Here is a 21,354-nt window from a genome sequence, read left to right on the forward strand (position 1 = left end):
TGAGCTATGACAAGCCCATAGTACATGGTAAGCCCATAATCCATCTGGTTTTGCATGGGTCCCACTGTAATGGTAGCATGTTCTCTGTGCTGTCTTCACAGGGTTGCATTCCCTGTCCAGCATGGTCCATGGCAACATATAGAGGAAATGGCCCCACAACTTTGGCTGAGTGTTGATGTCTTCCAACCGAGTCTCCAGCAAAGAGTTGTGGTGTGGCTGACTTGCCCTAGTTCACCTGAGTTAAAAGGTAAGGAACATGGGAATTGCTGCATGTATTCTAGGTGTCCTGGTCTTGGAGGAGCAGGGAACTGCTGCCATCTGTACGTCCAGTCCCTTCGGGATATGGAGCATGCTTAGGGCCTCTGGTTTCTCCCAGGTTTGGAGCTTCGGCCCATTGTCCCCTGGCAGTGTATGGGCAATGTCTTGCAGTCCCTTGCTCTCCCCAAAGCCAGAGCATTCCAGAGTACCGGAACCACTTTGTGCAATGCACTCCAATGTGCTTGGATCTATGATGATTCCCAGTCAAACATTCCTTGGAAAAGCTGAACAAAATGAGTGAAAATTCTGTACCGCCACTCTCATCGGGACTGAGGTCCAGCATCTTGGGTCTCCCAGGTGCTATGGGCGTCAGGCACAGGCTGCCCATCCACTCCATTGTTCTTGACTTCTTCGGGCTCTAGCCAGAGTCTGCAGAGACAGGTGTGTGCTTGCCCTACTCTGCCAAAAAGCATGGCGTAGGACACAGCAGCTCCTAAAGCTCAGGTGGCATGCTCACTTTGCTGTTGAGGAGATGCTTGGCAGATACTCAGTAGGGAGTCGTGCTAGGTCCAAGGATAGGGCCCAAGCCATTGTGGAAAGTAGACTGTGAGGCAAAAGTAGCAGTGGCAGTGGCACCAAAGTTTGGTTCTTCACATGGTAATATCTGGCAGTGGATTCAGGCTTCTCAGAAGCCCTGATATGAATTTTAACCCTGTTGCATTGCTTTAGAGAGTCAATAGATTTCAGGTTGCAGGTAGATTGTAGCTTGACCCAGTAGCAGGTAACTGAGACAATGTGACTGTGGTCTGTTCAGGTGGTGAACAGAAGCCTCTGTGTCCCTGGTGGCTTGTAAGATTCTCAGGCAATTGCCTTGGAAATAGAGAAGGAGCTAAGCAATGGAGGTGGTGACAGGCACCTCACTGGTCAGATTGCACCACATTTAAACACTTACCTGTGTACCAGGACTGATAGCACTTTGATGGACTCGGTGGAAGCATGAGACTTACAGACCTGTGTCTCAATAGGTTTTTTGAAAGAACATTTGTAGGAATCTCCTCTTGGGTAGGTTCTGTTGCTTTGGAAGTTGTTGAAGGGATATCCTTGGAATGTTTGGACTTTCTTGGCAGCCTCCTTGGCAAGGTCAAAGGGAAAGTCTAGGAAGAGTTCTTGCATCCACAGCCTTAGGAGAAACATCTTGGTGAGAGACCCTCTAAATTAGAGACCAAGGTGTCATGGGACCTTTCTTTTCGACTTTTGGGCATGATCTTCTAGAAAGACAAGTTGCTAATGTGCATAGGAAGGAGGTGGCAATGGGGCACATGGTGTTTTGCAAATCCACCCTAGACCCATACTCACGGGAAATGTCAAGGAGAAAATGAGTTCTTGGATGCAGAGTGAATTTGATACACTAAGATGATTCCATTCACGTGGTATCCTGGCCTGGGATAGTTCAGCACAATGGGATTTTTGAGCTTCAGTGTGGGAAGCTGTACAGGATGGTGTGAGAAGTTTTCCCAGGAAGAGATCAATGCAGGGTGGATGGCCAAAAGCAATCTCTTGTGATAGGAGGAAGTCTTCACAACAGACTAAATGAGCTCTGGACAGGTGGACAGAAATAGGTACTGGCTTCCATGGGCAAGGAAAAGTCAAGGGGTAAAAGACTGAGAGAGGGGGAGAGAGAGAGAGAGAGAGAGAGAGAGAGAGAGAGAGAGAGAGAGAGAGAGAGAGAGAGAGAGAGAAGTGTTATCTTCTGGGCCCAATTAAGCTTGCTACCCAGGAGCTGGAATTTTGAAGCCTCAGAGGAGTTTGACTTTGCCTCATGCAAAGACCCAGATGTATTGATCAGAGAAGGACTGGAGCCATGATGAAAGGATCAAAATTAGTTGGCTTAGATATCCAATGAGGCCCAATTTTGCCTGAGAACTTATTCAGAGCTGCATCCTCATTGTTCCTCAGCATAGCCAAGTGGACCAGTGATTGGCCTTGTTATTAGCTGTTTCGGACTGGATGCTTGGAGAGATGCTCTCTTTCCCTTGAGAACATTCTCAGGACACTGGTGGAGGTAGTTGATGGCCTGGACTTTAGGGAAAGTGTTGAGTAGCTGTATTTCAGCTCACATATCATCCTTAAGTCCTTAGAGTGAGCTGAGGACCCAGCAAGCACTGAGAGCCAAGGGCATGGCATGTTCACATCCAAGGCCTGAGAGTAAAAGCAAAGGAGATCTGGAAGGGCAGTGTGAAGAGGTTGGTAAGAGCAGGAGTGTTGAGGGTGCCTGTGAGCTATGACAAGCCCATAGTACATGGTAAGCCCATAATCCATCTGGTTTTGCATGGGTCCCACTGTAATGGTAGCATGTTCTCTGTGCTGTCTTCACAGGGTTGCATTCCCTGTCCAGCATGGTCCATGGCAACATATAGAGGAAATGGCCCCACAACTTTGGCTGAGTGTTGATGTCTTCCAACCGAGTCTCCAGCAAAGAGTTGTGGTGTGGCTGACTTGCCCTAGTTCACCTGAGTTAAAAGGTAAGGAACATGGGAATTGCTGCATGTATTCTAGGTGTCCTGGTCTTGGAGGAGCAGGGAACTGCTGCCATCTGTACGTCCAGTCCCTTCGGGATATGGAGCATGCTTAGGGCCTCTGGTTTCTCCCAGGTTTGGAGCTTCGGCCCATTGTCCCCTGGCAGTGTATGGGCAATGTCTTGCAGTCCCTTGCTCTCCCCAAAGCCAGAGCATTCCAGAGTACCGGAACCACTTTGTGCAATGCACTCCAATGTGCTTGGATCTATGATGATTCCCAGTCAAACATTCCTTGGAAAAGCTGAACAAAATGAGTGAAAATTCTGTACCGCCACTCTCATCGGGACTGAGGTCCAGCATCTTGGGTCTCCCAGGTGCTATGGGCGTCAGGCACAGGCTGCCCATCCACTCCATTGTTCTTGACTTCTTCGGGCTCTAGCCAGAGTCTGCAGAGACAGGTGTGTGCTTGCCCTACTCTGCCAAAAAGCATGGCGTAGGACACAGCAGCTCCTAAAGCTCAGGTGGCATGCTCACTTTGCTGTTGAGGAGATGCTTGGCAGATACTCAGTAGGGAGTCGTGCTAGGTCCAAGGATAGGGCCCAAGCCATTGTGGAAAGTAGACTGTGAGGCAAAAGTAGCAGTGGCAGTGGCACCAAAGTTTGGTTCTTCACATGGTAATATCTGGCAGTGGATTCAGGCTTCTCAGAAGCCCTGATATGAATTTTAACCCTGTTGCATTGCTTTAGAGAGTCAATAGATTTCAGGCTGCAGGTAGATTGTAGCTTGACCCAGTAGCAGGTAACTGAGACAATGTGACTGTGGTCTGTTCAGGTGGTGAACAGAAACCTCTGTGTCCCTGGTGGCTTGTAAGATTCTCGGGCAATTGCCTTGGAAATAGAGAAGGAGCTAAGCAACGGAGGTGGTGACAGGCACCTCACTGGTCAGATTGCACCACATTTAAACACTTACCTGTGTACCAGGACTGATAGCACTTTGATGGACTCGGTGGAAGCATGAGACTTACAGACCTGTGTCTCAATAGGTTTTTTGAAAGAACATTTGTAGGAATCTCCTCTTGGGTAGGTTCTGTTGCTTTGGAAGTTGTTGAAGGGATATCCTTGGAATGTTTGGACTTTCTTGGCAGCCTCCTTGGCAAGGTCAAAGGGAAAGTCTAGGAAGAGTTCTTGCATCCACAGCCTTAGGAGAAACATCTTGGTGAGAGACCCTCTAAATTAGAGACCAAGGTGTCATGGGACCTTCCTTTTCGACTTTTGGGCATGATCTTCTGGAAAGAAAAGTTGCTAATGTGCATAGGAAGGAGGTTGCAATGGGGCACATGGTGTTTTGCAAATCCACCCTAGACCCATACTCACGGGAAATGTCAAGGAGAAAATGAGTTCTTGGATGCAGAGTGAATTTGATACACTAAGATGATTCCATTCACGTGGTATCCTGGCCTGGGATAGTTCAGCACAATGGGATTTTTGAGCTTCAGTGTGGGAAGCTGTACAGGATGGTGTGAGAAGTTTTCCCAGGAAGAGATCAATGCAGGGTGGATGGCCAAAAGCAATCTCTTGAGATAGGAGGAAGTCTTCACAACAGACTAAATGAGCACTGGACAGGTGGACAGAAATAGGTACTAGCTTCCATGGGCAAGGAAAAGTCAAGGGGTAAAAGACTGAGAGAGGGGGAGAGAGAGAGAGAGAGAGAGAGAGAGAGAGAGAGAGAGAGAGAGAGAGAGAGAGAGAGAGAGAGAGAGAGAGAGAGAGAGAGAGAAGTGTTATCTTCTGGGCCCAATTAAGCTTGCTACCCAGGAGCTGGAATTTTGAAGCCTCAGAGGAGTTTGACTTTGCCTCATGCAAAGACCCAGATGTATTGATCAGAGAAGGACTGGAGCCATGATGAAAGGATCAAAATTAGTTGGCTTAGATATCCAATGAGGCCCAATTTTGCCTGAGAACTTATTCAGAGCTGCATCCTCATTGTTCCTCAGCATAGCCAAGTGGACCAGTGATTGGCCTTGTTATTAGCTGTTTCGGACTGGATGCTTGGAGAGATGCTCTCTTTCCCTTGAGAACATTCTCAGGACACTGGTGGAGGTAGTTGATGGCCTGGACTTTAGGGAAAGTGTTGAGTAGGTGGATTTCAGCTCACATATCATCCTTAAGTCCTTAGAGTGAGCTGAGGACCCAGCAAGCACTGAGAGCCAAGGGCATGGCATGTTCACATCCAAGGCCTGAGAGTAAAAGCAAAGGAGATCTGGAAGGGCAGTGTGAAGAGGTTGGTAAGAGCAGGAGTGTTGAGGGTGCCTGTGAGCTATGACAAGCCCATAGTACATGGTAAGCCCATAATCCATCTGGTTTTGCATGGGTCCCACTGTAATGGTAGCATGTTCTCTGTGCTGTCTTCACAGGGTTGCATTCCCTGTCCAGCATGGTCCATGGCAACATATAGAGGAAATGGCCCCACAACTTGGGCTGAGTGTTGATGTCTTCCAACCGAGTCTCCAGCAAAGAGTTGTGGTGTGGCTGACTTGCCCTAGTTCACCTGAGTTAAAAGGTAAGGAACATGGGAATTGCTGCATGTATTCTAGGTGTCCTGGTCTTGGATGAGCAGGGAACTGCTGCCATCTGTACGTCCAGTCCCTTCGGGATATGGAGCATGCTTAGGGCCTCTGGTTTCTCCCAGGTTTGGAGCTTCGGCCCATTGTCCCCTGGCAGTGTATGGGCAATGTCTTGCAGTCCCTTGCTCTCCCCAAAGCCAGAGCATTCCAGAGTACCGGAACCACTTTGTGGAATGCACTCCAATGTGCTTGGATCTATGATGATTCCCAGTCAAACATTCCTTGGAAAAGCTGAACAAAATGAGTGAATATTCTGTACCGCCACTCTCATCGGGACTGAGGTCCAGCATCTTGGGTCTCCCAGGTGCTATGGGCGTCAGGCACAGGCTGCCCATCCACTCCATTGTTCTTGACTTCTTCGGGCTCTAGCCAGAGTCTGCAGAGACAGGTGTGTGCTTGCCCTACTCTGCCAAAAAGCATGGCGTAGGACACAGCAGCTCCTAAAGCTCAGGTGGCATGCTCACTTTGCTGTTGAGGAGATGCTTGGCAGATACTCAGTAGGGAGTCGTGCTAGGTCCAAGGATAGGGCCCAAGCCATTGTGGAAAGTAGACTGTGAGGCAAAAGTAGCAGTGGCAGTGGCACCAAAGTTTGGTTCTTCACATGGTAATATCTGGCAGTGGATTCAGGCTTCTCAGAAGCCCTGATATGAATTTTAACCCTGTTGCATTGCTTTAGAGAGTCAATAGATTTCAGGCTGCAGGTAGATTGTAGCTTGACCCAGTAGCAGGTAACTGAGACAATGTGACTGTGGTCTGTTCAGGTGGTGAACAGAAACCTCTGTGTCCCTGGTGGCTTGTAAGATTCTCGGGCAATTGCCTTGGAAATAGAGAAGGAGCTAAGCAACGGAGGTGGTGACAGGCACCTCACTGGTCAGATTGCACCACATTTAAACACTTACCTGTGTACCAGGACTGATAGCACTTTGATGGACTCGGTGGAAGCATGAGACTTACAGACCTGTGTCTCAATAGGTTTTTTGAAAGAACATTTGTAGGAATCTCCTCTTGGGTAGGTTCTGTTGCTTTGGAAGTTGTTGAAGGGATATCCTTGGAATGTTTGGACTTTCTTGGCAGCCTCCTTGGCAAGGTCAAAGGGAAAGTCTAGGAAGAGTTCTTGCATCCACAGCCTTAGGAGAAACATCTTGGTGAGAGACCCTCTAAATTAGAGACCAAGGTGTCATGGGACCTTCCTTTTCGACTTTTGGGCATGATCTTCTGGAAAGAAAAGTTGCTAATGTGCATAGGAAGGAGGTTGCAATGGGGCACATGGTGTTTTGCAAATCCACCCTAGACCCATACTCACGGGAAATGTCAAGGAGAAAATGAGTTCTTGGATGCAGAGTGAATTTGATACACTAAGATGATTCCATTCACGTGGTATCCTGGCCTGGGATAGTTCAGCACAATGGGATTTTTGAGCTTCAGTGTGGGAAGCTGTACAGGATGGTGTGAGAAGTTTTCCCAGGAAGAGATCAATGCAGGGTGGATGGCCAAAAGCAATCTCTTGAGATAGGAGGAAGTCTTCACAACAGACTAAATGAGCACTGGACAGGTGGACAGAAATAGGTACTAGCTTCCATGGGCAAGGAAAAGTCAAGGGGTAAAAGACTGAGAGAGGGGGAGAGAGAGAGAGAGAGAGAGAGAGAGAGAGAGAGAGAGAGAGAGAGAGAGAGAGAGAGAGAGAGAGAGAGAGAGAGAGAAGTGTTATCTTCTGGGCCCAATTAAGCTTGCTACCCAGGAGCTGGAATTTTGAAGCCTCAGAGGAGTTTGACTTTGCCTCATGCAAAGACCCAGATGTATTGATCAGAGAAGGACTGGAGCCATGATGAAAGGATCAAAATTAGTTGGCTTAGATATCCAATGAGGCCCAATTTTGCCTGAGAACTTATTCAGAGCTGCATCCTCATTGTTCCTCAGCATAGCCAAGTGGACCAGTGATTGGCCTTGTTATTAGCTGTTTCGTACTGGATGCTTGGAGAGATGCTCTCTTTCCCTTGAGAACATTCTCAGGACACTGGTGGAGGTAGTTGATGGCCTGGACTTTAGGGAAAGTGTTGAGTAGCTGTATTTCAGCTCACATATCATCCTTAAGTCCTTAGAGTGAGCTGAGGACCCAGCAAGCACTGAGAGCCAAGGGCATGGCATGTTCACATCCAAGGCCTGAGAGTAAAAGCAAAGGAGATCTGGAAGGGCAGTGTGAAGAGGTTGGTAAGAGCAGGAGTGTTGAGGGTGCCTGTGAGCTATGACAAGCCCATAGTACATGGTAAGCCCATAATCCATCTGGTTTTGCATGGGTCCCACTGTAATGGTAGCATGTTCTCTGTGCTGTCTTCACAGGGTTGCATTCCCTGTCCAGCATGGTCCATGGCAACATATAGAGGAAATGGCCCCACAACTTTGGCTGAGTGTTGATGTCTTCCAACCGAGTCTCCAGCAAAGAGTTGTGGTGTGGCTGACTTGCCCTAGTTCACCTGAGTTAAAAGGTAAGGAACATGGGAATTGCTGCATGTATTCTAGGTGTCCTGGTCTTGGAGGAGCAGGGAACTGCTGCCATCTGTACGTCCAGTCCCTTCGGGATATGGAGCATGCTTAGGGCCTCTGGTTTCTGCCAGGTTTGGAGCTTCGGCCCATTGTCCCCTGGCAGTGTATGGGCAATGTCTTGCAGTCCCTTGCTCTCCCCAAAGCCAGAGCATTCCAGAGTACCGCAACCACTTTGTGCAATGCACTCCAATGTGCTTGGATCTATGGTGATTCCCAGTCAAACATTCCTTGGAAAAGCTGAACAAAATGAGTGAAAATTCTGTACCGCCACTCTCATCGGGACTGAGGTCCAGCATCTTGGGTCTCCCAGGTGCTATGGGCGTCAGGCACAGGCTGCCCATCCACTCCATTGTTCTTGACTTCTTCGGGCTCTAGCCAGAGTCTGCAGAGACAGGTGTGTGCTTGCCCTACTCTGCCAAAAAGCATGGCGTAGGACACAGCAGCTCCTAAAGCTCAGGTGGCATGCTCACTTTGCTGATGAGGAGATGCTTGGCAGATACTCAGTAGGGAGTCGTGCTAGGTCCAAGGATAGGGCCCAAGCCATTGTGGAAAGTAGACTGTGAGGCAAAAGTAGCAGTGGCAGTGGCACCAAAGTTTGGTTCTTCACATGGTAATATCTGGCAGTGGATTCAGGCTTCTCAGAAGCCCTGATATGAATTTTAACCCTGTTGCATTGCTTTAGAGAGTCAATAGATTTCAGGCTGCAGGTAGATTGTAGCTTGACCCAGTAGCAGGTAACTGAGACAATGTGACTGTGGTCTGTTCAGGTGGTGAACAGAAGCCTCTGTGTCCCTGGTGGCTTTGTAAGATTCTCGGGCAATTGCCTTGGAAATAGAGAAGGAGCTAAGCAATGGAGGTGGTGACAGGCACCTCACTGGTCAGATTGCACCACATTTAAACACTTACCTGTGTACCAGGACTGATAGCACTTTGATGGACTCGGTGGAAGCATGAGACTTACAGACCTGTGTCTCAATTGGTTTTTTGAAAGAACATTTGTAGGAATCTCCTCTTGGGTAGGTTCTGTTGCTTTGGAAGTTGTTGAAGGGATATCCTTGGAATGTTTGGACTTTCTTGGCAGCCTCCTTGGCAAAGTCAAAGGGAAAGTCTAGGAACAGTTCTTGCATCCACAGCCTTAGGAGAAACATCTTGTTGAGAGACCCTCTAAATTAGAGACCAAGGTGTCATGGGACCTTTCTTTTCGACTTTTGGGCATGATCTTCTGGAAAGACAAGTTGCTAATGTGCATAGGAAGGAGGTTGCAATGGGGCACATGGTGTTTTGCAAATCCACCCTAGACCCATACTCACGGGAAATGTCAAGGAGAAAATGAGTTCTTGGATGCAGAGTGAATTTGATACACTAAGATGATTCCATTCACGTGGTATCCTGGCCTGGGATAGTTCAGCACAATGGGATTTTTGAGCTTCAGTGTGGGAAGCTGTACAGGATGGTGTGAGAAGTTTTCCCAGGAAGAGATCAATGCAGGGTGGATGGCCAAAAGCAATCTCTTGAGATAGGAGGAAGTCTTCACAACAGACTAAATGAGCACTGGACAGGTGGACAGAAATAGGTACTAGCTTCCATGGGCAAGGAAAAGTCAAGGGGTAAAAGACTGAGAGAGGGGGAGAGAGAGAGAGAGAGAGAGAGAGAGAGAGAGAGAGAGAGAGAGAGAGAGAGAGAGAGAGAGAGAGAGAGAAGTGTTATCTTCTGGGCCCAATTAAGCTTGCTACCCATGAGCTGGAATTTTGAAGCCTCAGAGGAGTTTGACTTTGCCTCATGCAAAGACCCAGATGTATTGATCAGAGAAGGACTGGAGCCATGATGAAAGGATCAAAATTAGTTGGCTTAGATATCCAATGAGGCCCAATTTTGCCTGAGAACTTATTCAGAGCTGCATCCTCATTGTTCCTCAGCATAGCCAAGTGGACCAGTGATTGGCCTTGTTATTAGCTGTTTTGGACTGGATGCTTGGAGAGATGCTCTCTTTCCCTTGAGAACTTTCTCAGGACACTGGTGGAGGTAGTTGATGGCCTGGACTTTAGGGAAAGTGTTGAGTAGCTGTATTTCAGCTCACATATCATCCTTAAGTCCTTAGAGTGAGCTGAGGACCCAGCAAGCACTGAGAGCCAAGGGCATGGCATGTTCACATCCAAGGCCTGAGAGTAAAAGCAAAGGAGATCTGGAAGGGCAGTGTGAAGAGGTTGGTAAGAGCAGGAGTGTTGAGGGTGCCTGTGAGCTATGACAAGCCCATAGTACATGGTAAGCCCATAATCCATCTGGTTTTGCATGGGTCCCACTGTAATGGTAGCATGTTCTCTGTGCTGTCTTCACAGGGATGCATTCCCTGTCCAGCATGGTCCATGGCAACATATAGAGGAAATGGCCCCACAACTTTGGCTGAGTGTTGATGTCTTCCAACTGAGTCTCCAGCAAAGAGTTGTGGTGTGGCTGACTTGCCCTAGTTCACCTGAGTTAAAAGGTAAGGATCATGGGAATTGCTGCATGTATTCTAGGTGTCCTGGTCTTGGAGGAGCAGGGAACTGCTGCCATCTGTACGTCCAGTCCCTTCGGGATATGGAGCATGCTTAGGGCCTCTGGTTTCTCCCAGGTTTGGAGCTTCGGCCCATTGTCCCCTGGCAGTGTATGGGCAATGTCTTGCCGTCCCTTGCTCTCCCCAAAGCCAGAGCATTCCAGAGTACCGGAACCACTTTGTGCAATGCACTCCAATGTGCTTGGATCTATGATGATTCCCAGTCAAACATTCCTTGGAAAAGCTGAACAAAATGAGTGAAAATTCTGTACCGCCACTCTCATCGGGACTGAGGTCCAGCATCTTGGGTCTCTCAGGTGCTGTGGGCGTCAGGCACAGGCTGCCCATCCACTCCATTGTTCTTGACTTCTTCGGGCTCTAGCCAGAGTCTGCAGAGACAGGTGTGTGCTTGCCCTACTCTGCCAAAAAGCATGGCGTAGGACACAGCAGCTCCTAAAGCTCAGGTGGCATGCTCACTTTGCTGTTGAGGAGATGCTTGGCAGATACTCAGTAGGGAGTCGTGCTAGGTCCAAGGATAGGGCCCAAGCCATTGTGGAAAGTAGACTGTGAGGCAAAAGTAGCAGTGGCAGTGGCACCAAAGTTTGGTTCTTCACATGGTAATATCTGGCAGTGGATTCAGGCTTCTCAGAAGCCCTGATATGAATTTTAACCCTGTTGCATTGCTTTAGAGAGTCAATAGATTTCAGGCTGCAGGTAGATTGTAGCTTGACCCAGTAGCAGGTAACTGAGACAATGTGACTGTGGTCTGTTCAGGTGGTGAACAGAAGCCTCTGTGTCCCTGGTGGCTTGTAAGATTCTCAGGCAATTGCCTTGGAAATAGAGAAGGAGCTAAGCAATGGAGGTGGTGACAGGCACCTCACTGGTCAAATTGCACCACATTTAAACACTTACCTGTGTACCAGGACTGATAGCACTTTGATGGACTCGGTGGAAGCATGAGACTTACAGACCTGTGTCTCAATAGGTTTTTTGAAAGAACATTTGTAGGAATCTCCTCTTGGGTAGGTTCTGTTGCTTTGGAAGTTGTTGAAGGGATATCCTTGGAATGTTTGGACTTTCTTGGCAGCCTCCTTGGCAAGGTCAAAGGGAAAGTCTAGGAAGAGTTCTTGCATCCACAGCCTTAGGAGAAACATCTTGGTGAGAGACCCTCTAAATTAGAGACCAAGGTGTCATGGGACCTTTCTTTTCGACTTTTGGGCATGATCTTCTGGAAAGACAAGTTGCTAATGTGCATAGGAAGGAGGTTGCAATGGGGCACATGGTGTTTTGCAAATCCACCCTAGACCCATACTCACGGGAAATGTCAAGGAGAAAATGAGTTCTTGGATGCAGAGTGAATTTGATACACTAAGATGATTCCATTCACGTGGTATCCTGGCCTGGGATAGTTCAGCACAATGGGATTTTTGAGCTTCAGTGTGGGAAGCTGTACAGGATGGTGTGAGAAGTTTTCCCAGGAAGAGATCGATGCAGGGTGGATGGCCAAAAGCAATCTCTTGAGATAGGAGGAAGTCTTCACAACAGACTAAATGAGCACTGGACAGGTGGACAGAAATAGGTACTAGCTTCCATGGGCAAGGAAAAGTCAAGGGGTAAAAGACTGAGAGAGGGGGAGAGAGAGAGAGAGAGAGAGAGAGAGAGAGAGAGAGAGAGAGAGAGAGAGAGAGAGAGAGAGAGAGAGAGAGAGAGAGAGAGAGAGAAGTGTTATCTTCTGGGCCCAATTAAGCTTGCTACCCAGGAGCTGGAATTTTGAAGGCTCAGAGGAGTTTGACTTTGCCTCATGCAAAGACCCAGATGTATTGATCAGAGAAGGACTGGAGCCATGATGAAAGGATCAAAATTAGTTGGCTTAGATATCCAATGAGGCCCAATTTTGCCTGAGAACTTATTCAGAGCTGCATCCTCATTGTTCCTCAGCATAGCCAAGTGGACCAGTGATTGGCCTTGTTATTAGCTGTTTCGGACTGGATGCTTGGAGAGATGCTCTCTTTCCCTTGAGAACATTCTCAGGACACTGGTGGAGGTAGTTGATGGCCTGGACTTTAGGGAAAGTGTTGAGTAGCTGTATTTCAGCTCACATATCATCCTTAAGTCCTTAGAGTGAGCTGAGGACCCAGCAAGCACTGAGAGCCAAGGGCATGGCATGTTCACATCCAAGGCCTGAGAGTAAAAGCAAAGGAGATCTGGAAGGGCAGTGTGAAGAGGTTGGTAAGAGCAGGAGTGTTGAGGGTGCCTGTGAGCTATGACAAGCCCATAGTACATGGTAAGCCCATAATCCATCTGGTTTTGCATGGGTCCCACTGTAATGGTAGCATGTTCTCTGTGCTGTCTTCACAGGGTTGCATTCCCTGTCCAGCATGGTCCATGGCAACATATAGAGGAAATGGCCCCACAACTTTGGCTGAGTGTTGATGTCTTCCAAATGAGTCTCCAGCAAAGGGTTGTGGTGTGGCTGACTTGCCCTAGTTCACCTGAGTTAAAAGGTAAGGATCATGGGAATTGCTGCATGTATTCTAGGTGTCCTGGTCTTGGAGGAGCAGGGAACTGCTGCCATCTGTACGTCCAGTCCCTTCGGGATATGGAGCATGCTTAGGGCCTCTGGTTTCTCCCAGGTTTGGAGCTTCGGCCCATTGTCCCCTGGCAGTGTATGGGCAATGTCTTGCAGTCCCTTGCTCTCCCCAAAGCCAGAGCATTCCAGAGTACCGGAACCACTTTGTGCAATGCACTCCAATGTGCTTGGATCTATGGTGATTCCCAGTCAAACATTCCTTGGAAAAGCTGAACAAAATGAGTGAAAATTCTGTACCGCCACTCTCATCGGGACTGAGGTCCAGCATCTTGGGTCTCCCAGGTGCTACGGGCGTCAGGCACAGGCTGCCCATCCACTCCATTGTTCTTGACTTCTTCGGGCTCTAGCCAGAGTCTGCAGAGACAGGTGTGTGCTTGCCCTACTCTGCCAAAAAGCATGGCGTAGGACACAGCAGCTCCTAAAGCTCAGGTGGCATGCTCACTTTGCTGTTGAGGAGATGCTTGGCAGATACTCAGTAGGGAGTCGTGCTAGGTCCAAGGATAGGGCCCAAGCCATTGTGGAAAGTAGACTGTGAGGCAAAAGTAGCAGTGGCAGTGGCACCAAAGTTTGGTTCTTCACATGGTAATATCTGGCAGTGGATTCAGGCTTCTCAGAAGCCCTGATATGAATTTTAACCCTGTTGCATTGCTTTAGAGAGTCAATAGATTTCAGGCTGCAGGTAGATTATAGCTTGACCCAGTAGCAGGTAACTGAGACAATATGACTGTGGTCTGTTCAGGTGGTGAACAGAAGCCTCTGTGTCCCTGGTGGCTTGTAAGATTCTCGGGCAATTGCCTTGGAAATAGAGAAGGAGCTAAGCAATGGAGGTGGTGACAGGCACCTCACTGGTCAGATTGCACCACATTTAAACACTTACCTGTGTACCAGGACTGATAGCACTTTGATGGACTCGGTGGAAGCATGAGACTTACAGACCTGTGTCTCAATAGGTTTTTTGAAAGAACATTTGTAGGAATCTCCTCTTGGGTAGGTTCTGTTGCTTTGGAAGTTGTTGAAGGGATATCCTTGGAATGTTTGGACTTTCTTGGCAGCCTCCTTGGCAAGGTCAAAGGGAAAGTCTAGGAAGAGTTCTTGCATCCACAGCCTTAGGAGAAACATCTTGGTGAGAGACCCTCTAAATTAGAGACCAAGGTGTCATGGGACCTTTCTTTTCGACTTTTGGGCATGATCTTCTGGAAAGACAAGTTGCTAATGTGCATAGGAAGGAGGTTGCAATGGGGCACATGGTGTTTTGCAAATCCACCCTAGACCCATACTCACGGGAAATGTCAAGGAGAAAATGAGTTCTTGGATGCAGAGTGAATTTGATACACTAAGATGATTCCATTCACGTGGTATCCTGGCCTGGGATAGTTCAGCACAATGGGATTTTTGAGCTTCAGTGTGGGAAGCTGTACAGGATGGTGTGAGAAGTTTTCCCAGGAAGAGATCAATGCAGGGTGGATGGCCAAAAGCAATCTCTTGAGATAGGAGGAAGTCTTCACAACAGACTAAATGAGCACTGGACAGGTGGACAGAAATAGGTACTAGCTTCCATGGGCAAGGAAAAGTCAAGGGGTAAAAGACTGAGAGAGGGGGAGAGAGAGAGAGAGAGAGAGAGAGAGAGAGAGAGAGAGAGAGAGAGACAGAGAGAGAGAGACAGAGAGACAGAGAGAGAGAGAGAGAGAGAAGTGTTATCTTCTGGGCCCAATTAAGCTTGCTACCCAGGAGCTGGAATTTTGAAGCCTCAGAGGAGTTTGACTTTGCCTCATGCAAAGACCCAGATGTATTGATCAGAGAAGGACTGGAGCCATGATGAAAGGATCAAAATTAGTTGGCTTAGATATCCAATGAGGCCCAATTTTGCCTGAGAACTTATTCAGAGCTGCATCCTCATTGTTCCTCAGCATAGCCAAGTGGACCAGTGATTGGCCTTGTTATTAGCTGTTTCGGACTGGATGCTTGGAGAGATGCTCTCTTTCCCTTGAGAACATTCTCAGGACACTGGTGGAGGTAGTTGATGGCCTGGACTTTAGGGAAAGTGTTGAGTAGCTGTATTTCAGCTCACATATCATCCTTAAGTCCTTAGAGTGAGCTGAGGACCCAGCAAGCACTGAGAGCCAAGGGCATGGCATGTTCACATCCAAGGCCTGAGAGTAAAAGCAAAGGAGATCTGGAAGGGCAGTGTGAAGAGGTTGGTAAGAGCAGGAGTGTTGAGGGTGCCTGTGAGCTATGACAAGCCCATAGTACATGGTAAGCCCATAATCCATCTGGTTTTGCATGGGTCCCACTGTAATGGTAGCATGTTCTCTGTGCTGTCTTCACAGGGTTGCATTCCCTGTCCAGCATGGTCCATGGCAACATATAGAGGAAATGGCCCCACAACTTTGGCTGAGTGTTGATGTCTTCCAACCGAGTCTCCAGCAAAGAGTTGTGGTGTGGCTGACTTGCCCTAGTTCACCTGAGTTAAATGGTAAGGATCATGGGAATTGCTGCATGTATTCTAGGTGTCCTGGTCTTGGAGGAGCAGGGAACTGCTGCCATCTGTACGTCCAGTCCCTTCGGGATATGGAGCATGCTTAGGGCCTCTGGTTTCTGCCAGGTTTGGAGCTTCGGCCCATTGTCCCCTGGCAGTGTATGGGCAATGTCTTGCAGTCCCTTGCTCTCCCCAAAGCCAGAGCATTCCAGAGTACAGGAACCACTTTGTGCAATGCACTCCAATGTGCTTGGATCTATGGTGATTCCCAGTCAAACATTCCTTGGAAAAGCTGAACAAAATGAGTGAAAATTCTGTACCGCCACTCTCATCGGGACTGAGGTCCAGCATCTTGGGTCTCCCAGGTGCTATGGGCGTCAGGCACAGGCTGCCCATCCACTCCATTGTTCTTGACTTCTTCGGGCTCTAGCCAGAGTCTGCAGAGACAGGTGTGTGCTTGCCCTACTCTGCCAAAAAGCATGGCGTAGGACACAGCAGCTCCTAAAGCTCAGGTGGCATGCTCACTTTGCTGTTGAGGAGATGCTTGGCAGATACTCAGTAGGGAGTCGTGCTAGGTCCAAGGATAGGGCCCAAGCCATTGTGGAAAGTAGACTGTGAGGCAAAAGTAGCAGTGGCAGTGGCACCAAAGTTTGGTTCTTCACATGGTAATATCTGGCAGTGGATTCAGGCTTCTCAGAAGCCCTGATATGAATTTTAACCCTGTTGCATTGCTTTAGAGAGTCAATAGATTTCAGGCTGCAGGTAGATTGTAGCTTGACCCAGTAGCAGGTAACTGAGACAATGTGACTGTGGTCTGTTCAGGTGGTGAACAGAAGCCTCTGTGTCCCTGGTGGCTTGTAAGATTCTCGGGCAATTGCCTTGGAAATAGAGAAGGAGCTAAGCAATGGAGGTGGTGACAGGCACCTCACTGGTCAGATTGCACCACATTTAAACACTTACCTGTGTACCAGGACTGATAGCACTTTGATGGACTCGGTGGAAGCATGAGACTTACAGACCTGTGTCTCAATAGGTTTTTTGAAAGAACATTTGTAGGAATCTCCTCTTGGGTAGGTTCTGTTGCTTTGGAAGTTGTTGAAGGGATATCCTTGGAATGTTTGGACTTTCTTGGCAGCCTCCTTGGCAAGGTCAAAGGGAAAGTCTAGGAAGAGTTCTTGCATCCACAGCCTTAGGAGAAACATCTTGGTGAGAGACCCTCTAAATTAGAGACCAAGGTGTCATGGGACCTTTCTTTTCGACTTTTGGGCATGATCTTCTGGAAAGACAAGTTGCTAATGTGCATAGGAAGGAGGTTGCAATGGGGCACATGGTGTTTTGCAAATCCACCCTAGACCCATACTCACGGGAAATGTCAAGGAGAAAATGAGTTCTTGGATGCAGAGTGAATTTGATACACTAAGATGATTCCATTAACGTGGTATCCTGGCCTGGGATAGTTCAGCACAATGGGATTTTTGAGCTTCATTGTGGGAAGCTGTACAGGATGGTGTGAGAAGTTTTCCCAGGAAGAGATCAATGCAGGGTGGATGCCCAAAAGCAATCTCTTGAGATAGGAGGAAGTCTTCACAACAGACTAAATGAGCACTGGACAGGTGGACAGAAATAGGTACTAGCTTCCATGGGCAAGGAAAAGTCAAGGGGTAAAAGACTGAGAGAGGGGGAGAGAGAGAGAGAGAGAGAGAGAGAGAGAGAGAGAGAGAGAGAGAGAGAGAGAGAGAGAGAGAGAGAGAGAGAGAGAGAGAGAGAAGTGTTATCTTCTGGGCCCAATTAAGCTTGCTACCCAGGAGCTGGAATTTTGAAGCCTCAGAGGAGTTTGACTTTGCCTCATGCAAAGACCCAGATGTATTGATCAGAGAAGGACTGGAGCCATGATGAAAGGATCAAAATTAGTTGGCTTAGATATCCAATGAGGCCCAATTTTGCCTGAGAACTTATTCAGAGCTGCATCCTCATTGTTCCTCAGCATAGCCAAGTAGACCAGTGATTGGCCTTGTTATTAGCTGTTTCGGACTGGATGCTTGGAGAGATGCTCTCTTTCCCTTGAGAACATTCTCAGGACACTGGTGGAGGTAGTTGATGGCCTGGATTTTAGGGAAAGTGTTGAGTAGCTGTATTTCAGCTCACATATCATCCTTAAGTCCTTAGAGTGAGCTGAGGACCCAGCAAGCACTGAGAGCCAAGGGCATGGCATGTTCACATCCAAGGCCTGAGAGTAAAAGCAAAGGAGATCTGGAAGGGCAGTGTGAAGAGGTTGGTAAGAGCAGGAGTGTTGAGGGTGCCTGTGAGCTATGACAAGCCCATAGTACATGGTAAGCCCATAATCCATCTGGTTTTGCATGGGTCCCACTGTAATGGTAGCATGTTCTCTGTGCTGTCTTCACAGGGTTGCATTCCCTGTCCAGCATGGTCCATGGCAACATATAGAGGAAATGGCCCCACAACTTTGGCTGAGTGTTGATGTCTTCCAACCGAGTCTCCAGCAAAGAGTTGTGGTGTGGCTGACTTGCCCTAGTTCACCTGAGTTAAATGGTAAGGATCATGGGAATTGCTGCATGTATTCTAGGTGTCCTGGTCTTGGAGGAGCAGGGAACTGCTGCCATCTGTACGTCCAGTCCCTTCGGGATATGGAGCATGCTTAGGGCCTCTGGTTTCTCCCAGGTTTGGAGCTTTGGCCCATTGTCCCCTGGCAGTGTATGGGCAATGTCTTGCAGTCCCTTGCTCTCCCCAAAGCCAGAGCATTCCAGAGTACCGGAACCACTTTGTGCAATGCACTCCAATGTGCTTGGATCTATGGTGATTCCCAGTCAAACATTCCTTGGAAAAGCTGAACAAAATGAGTGAAAATTCTGTACCGCCACTCTCATCGGGACTGAGGTCCAGCATCTTGGGTCTCCCAGGTGCTATGGGCGTCAGGCACAGGCTGCCCATCCACTCCATTGTTCTTGACTTCTTCGGGCTCTAGCCAGAGTCTGCAGAGACAGGTGTGTGCTTGCCCTACTCTGCCAAAAAGCATGGCGTAGGACACAGCAGCTCCTAAAGCTCAGGTGGCATGCTCACTTTGCTGTTGAGGAGATGCTTGGCAGATACTCAGTAGGGAGTCGTGCTAGGTCCAAGGATAGGGCCCAAGCCATTGTGGAAAGTAGACTGTGAGGCAAAAGTAGCAGTGGCAGTGGCACCAAAGTTTGGTTCTTCACATGGTAATATCTGGCAGTGGATTCAGGCTTCTCAGAAGCCCTGATATGAATTTTAACCCTGTTGCATTGCTTTAGAGAGTCAATAGATTTCAGGCTGCAGGTAGATTGTAGCTTGACCCAGTAGCAGGTAACTGAGACAATGTGACTGTGGTCTGTTCAGGTGGTGAACAGAAGCCTCTGTGTCCCTGGTGGCTTGTAAGATTCTCAGGCAATTGCCTTGGAAATAGAGAAGGAGCTAAGCAATGGAGGTGGTGACAGGCACCTCACTGGTCAGATTGCACCACATTTAAACACTTACCTGTGTACCAGGACTGATAGCACTTTGATGGACTCGGTGGAAGCATGAGACTTACAGACCTGTGTCTCAATAGGTTTTTTGAAAGAACATTTGTAGGAATCTCCTCTTGGGTAGGTTCTGTTGCTTTGGAAGTTGTTGAAGGGATATCCTTGGAATGTTTGGACTTTCTTGGCAGCCTCCTTGGCAAGGTCAAAGGGAAAGTCTAGGAAGAGTTCTTGCATCCACAGCCTTAGGAGAAACATCTTGGTGAGAGACCCTCTAAATTAGAGACCAAGGTGTCATGGGACCTTTCTTTTCGACTTTTGGGCATGATCTTCTGGAAAGACAAGTTGCTAATGTGCATAGGAAGGAGGTTGCAATGGGGCACATGGTGTTTTGCAAATCCACCCTAGACCCATACTCACGGGAAATGTCAAGGAGAAAATGAGTTCTTGGATGCAGAGTGAATTTGATACACTAAGATGATTCCATTAACGTGGTATCCTGGCCTGGGATAGTTCAGCACAATGGGATTTTTGAGCTTCAGTGTGGGAAGCTGTACAGGATGGTGTGAGAAGTTTTCCCAGGAAGAGATCAATGCAGGGTGGATGGCCAAAAGCAATCTCTTGAGATAGGAGGAAGTCTTCACAACAGACTAAATGAGCAACGGAGAGGTGGACAGAAATAGGTACTAGCTTCCAAAGGGCAAGGAAAAGTCAAGGGGTAAAAGACTGAGAGAGGGGGAGAGAGAAAGAGAGAGAGAGAGAGAGAGAGAGAGAGAGAGAGAGAGAGAGAGAGAGAGAAGTGTTATCTTCTGGGCACAATTAAGCTTGCTACCCAGGAGCTGGAATTTTGAAGCCTCAGAGGAGTTTGACTTTGCCTCATGCAAAGACCCAGATGTATTGATCAGAGAAGGACTGGAGCCATGATGAAAGGATCAAAATTAGTTGGTTAGATATCCAATGAGGCCCAATTTTGCCTGAGAACTTATTCAGAGCTGCATCCTCATTGTTCCTCAGCATAGCCAAGTGGACCAGTGATAGGCCTGGTTATTAGCTGTTTCGGACTGGATGCTTGGAGAGATGCTCTCTTTCCCTTGAGAACATTCTCAGGACACTGGTGGAGGTAGTTGATGGCCTGGACTTTAGGGAAAGTGTTGAGTAGCTGTATTTCAGCTCACATATCATCCTTAAGTCCTTAGAGTGAGCTGAGGACCCAGCAAGCACTGAGAGCCAAGGGCATGGCATGTTCACATCCAAGGCCTGAGAGTAAAAGCAAAGGAGATCTGGAAGGGCAGTGTGAAGAGGTTGGTAAGAGCAGGAGTGTTGAGGGTGCCTGTGAGCTATGACAAGCCCATAGTACATGGTAAGCCCATAATCCATCTGGTTTTGCATGGGTCCCACTGTAATGGTAGCATGTTCTCTGTGCTGTCTTCACAGGGTTGCATTCCCTGTCCAGCATGGTCCATGGCAACATATAGAGGAAATGGCCCCACAACTTTGGCTGAGTGTTGATGTCTTCCAACCGAGTCTCCAGCAAAGAGTTGTGGTGTGGCTGACTTGCCCTAGTTCACCTGAGTTAAAAGGTAAGGATCATGGGAATTGCTGCATGTATTCTAGGTGTTCTGGTCTTGGAGGAGCAGGGAACTGCTGCCATCTGTACGTCCAGTCCCTTCGGGATATGGAGCATGCTTAGGGCCTCTGGTTTCTCCCAGGTTTGGAGCTTCGGCCCATTGTCCCCTGGCAGTGTATGGGCAATGTCTTGCAGTCCCTTGCTCTCCCCAAAGCCAGAGCATTCCAGAGTACCGGAACCACTTTGTGCAATGCACTCCAATGTGCTTGGATCTATGGTGATTCCCAGTCAAACATTCCTTGGAAAAGCTGAACAAAATGAGTGAAAATTCTGTACCGCCACTCTCATCGGGACTGAGGTCCAGCATCTTGGGTCTCCCAGGTGCTATGGGCGTCAGGCACAGGCTGCCCATCCACTCCATTGTTCTTGACTTCTTCGGGCTCTAGCCAGAGTCTGCAGAGACAGGTGTGTGCTTGCCCTACTCTGCCAAAAAGCATGGCGTAGGACACAGCAGCTCCTTAAGCTCAGGTGGCATGCTCACTTTGCTGTTGAGGAGATGCTTGGCAGATACTCAGTAGGGAGTCGTGCTAGGTCCAAGGATAGGGCCCAAGCCATTGTGGAAAGTAGACTGTGAGGCAAAAGTAGCAGTGGCAGTGGCACCAAAGTTTGGTTCTTCACATGGTAATATCTGGCAGTGGATTCAGGCTTCTCAGAAGCCCTGATATGAATTTTAACCCTGTTGCATTGCTTTAG

At 48.3% G+C, this 21,354-nt stretch overlaps 9 non-coding genes across 9 annotated transcripts; all 9 read left to right on the top strand.

Moving 5' to 3' along the window:
• The first annotated feature begins 502 nt into the window (after window positions 1-502).
• LOC147003085 (small nucleolar RNA SNORD116) lies at window positions 503-596 on the top strand. Its single transcript, XR_015048292.1, has one exon. It is a non-coding gene; the product is annotated as a small nucleolar RNA SNORD116 (small nucleolar RNA).
• Window positions 597-3,035: 2,439 nt separating this feature from the next.
• LOC147003086 (small nucleolar RNA SNORD116) lies at window positions 3,036-3,129 on the top strand. Its single transcript, XR_015048293.1, has one exon. It is a non-coding gene; the product is annotated as a small nucleolar RNA SNORD116 (small nucleolar RNA).
• A 2,459-nt stretch (window positions 3,130-5,588) lies between these two features.
• On the top strand, window positions 5,589-5,682 carry LOC147003087 (small nucleolar RNA SNORD116). Its single transcript, XR_015048335.1, has one exon. It is a non-coding gene; the product is annotated as a small nucleolar RNA SNORD116 (small nucleolar RNA).
• A 2,453-nt stretch (window positions 5,683-8,135) lies between these two features.
• Window positions 8,136-8,229, top strand: LOC147003088 (small nucleolar RNA SNORD116). Its single transcript, XR_015048339.1, has one exon. It is a non-coding gene; the product is annotated as a small nucleolar RNA SNORD116 (small nucleolar RNA).
• A 2,446-nt stretch (window positions 8,230-10,675) lies between these two features.
• On the top strand, window positions 10,676-10,769 carry LOC147003089 (small nucleolar RNA SNORD116). The gene has a single exon (XR_015048294.1). It is a non-coding gene; the product is annotated as a small nucleolar RNA SNORD116 (small nucleolar RNA).
• Window positions 10,770-13,230: 2,461 nt separating this feature from the next.
• LOC147003090 (small nucleolar RNA SNORD116) lies at window positions 13,231-13,324 on the top strand. The gene has a single exon (XR_015048340.1). It is a non-coding gene; the product is annotated as a small nucleolar RNA SNORD116 (small nucleolar RNA).
• A 2,465-nt stretch (window positions 13,325-15,789) lies between these two features.
• LOC147003091 (small nucleolar RNA SNORD116) lies at window positions 15,790-15,883 on the top strand. Its single transcript, XR_015048341.1, has one exon. It is a non-coding gene; the product is annotated as a small nucleolar RNA SNORD116 (small nucleolar RNA).
• A 2,459-nt stretch (window positions 15,884-18,342) lies between these two features.
• Window positions 18,343-18,436, top strand: LOC147003092 (small nucleolar RNA SNORD116). Its single transcript, XR_015048342.1, has one exon. It is a non-coding gene; the product is annotated as a small nucleolar RNA SNORD116 (small nucleolar RNA).
• A 2,433-nt stretch (window positions 18,437-20,869) lies between these two features.
• Window positions 20,870-20,963, top strand: LOC147003093 (small nucleolar RNA SNORD116). The gene has a single exon (XR_015048343.1). It is a non-coding gene; the product is annotated as a small nucleolar RNA SNORD116 (small nucleolar RNA).
• Window positions 20,964-21,354: the final 391 nt, after the last annotated feature.

The sequence above is a fragment of the Mus caroli genome, unplaced genomic scaffold (genome assembly GCF_978045245.1).
Source record: "Mus caroli unplaced genomic scaffold, Mus_caroli_1 scaffold_8, whole genome shotgun sequence".
Classification (NCBI taxonomy): Eukaryota; Metazoa; Chordata; class Mammalia; order Rodentia; family Muridae; genus Mus; species Mus caroli.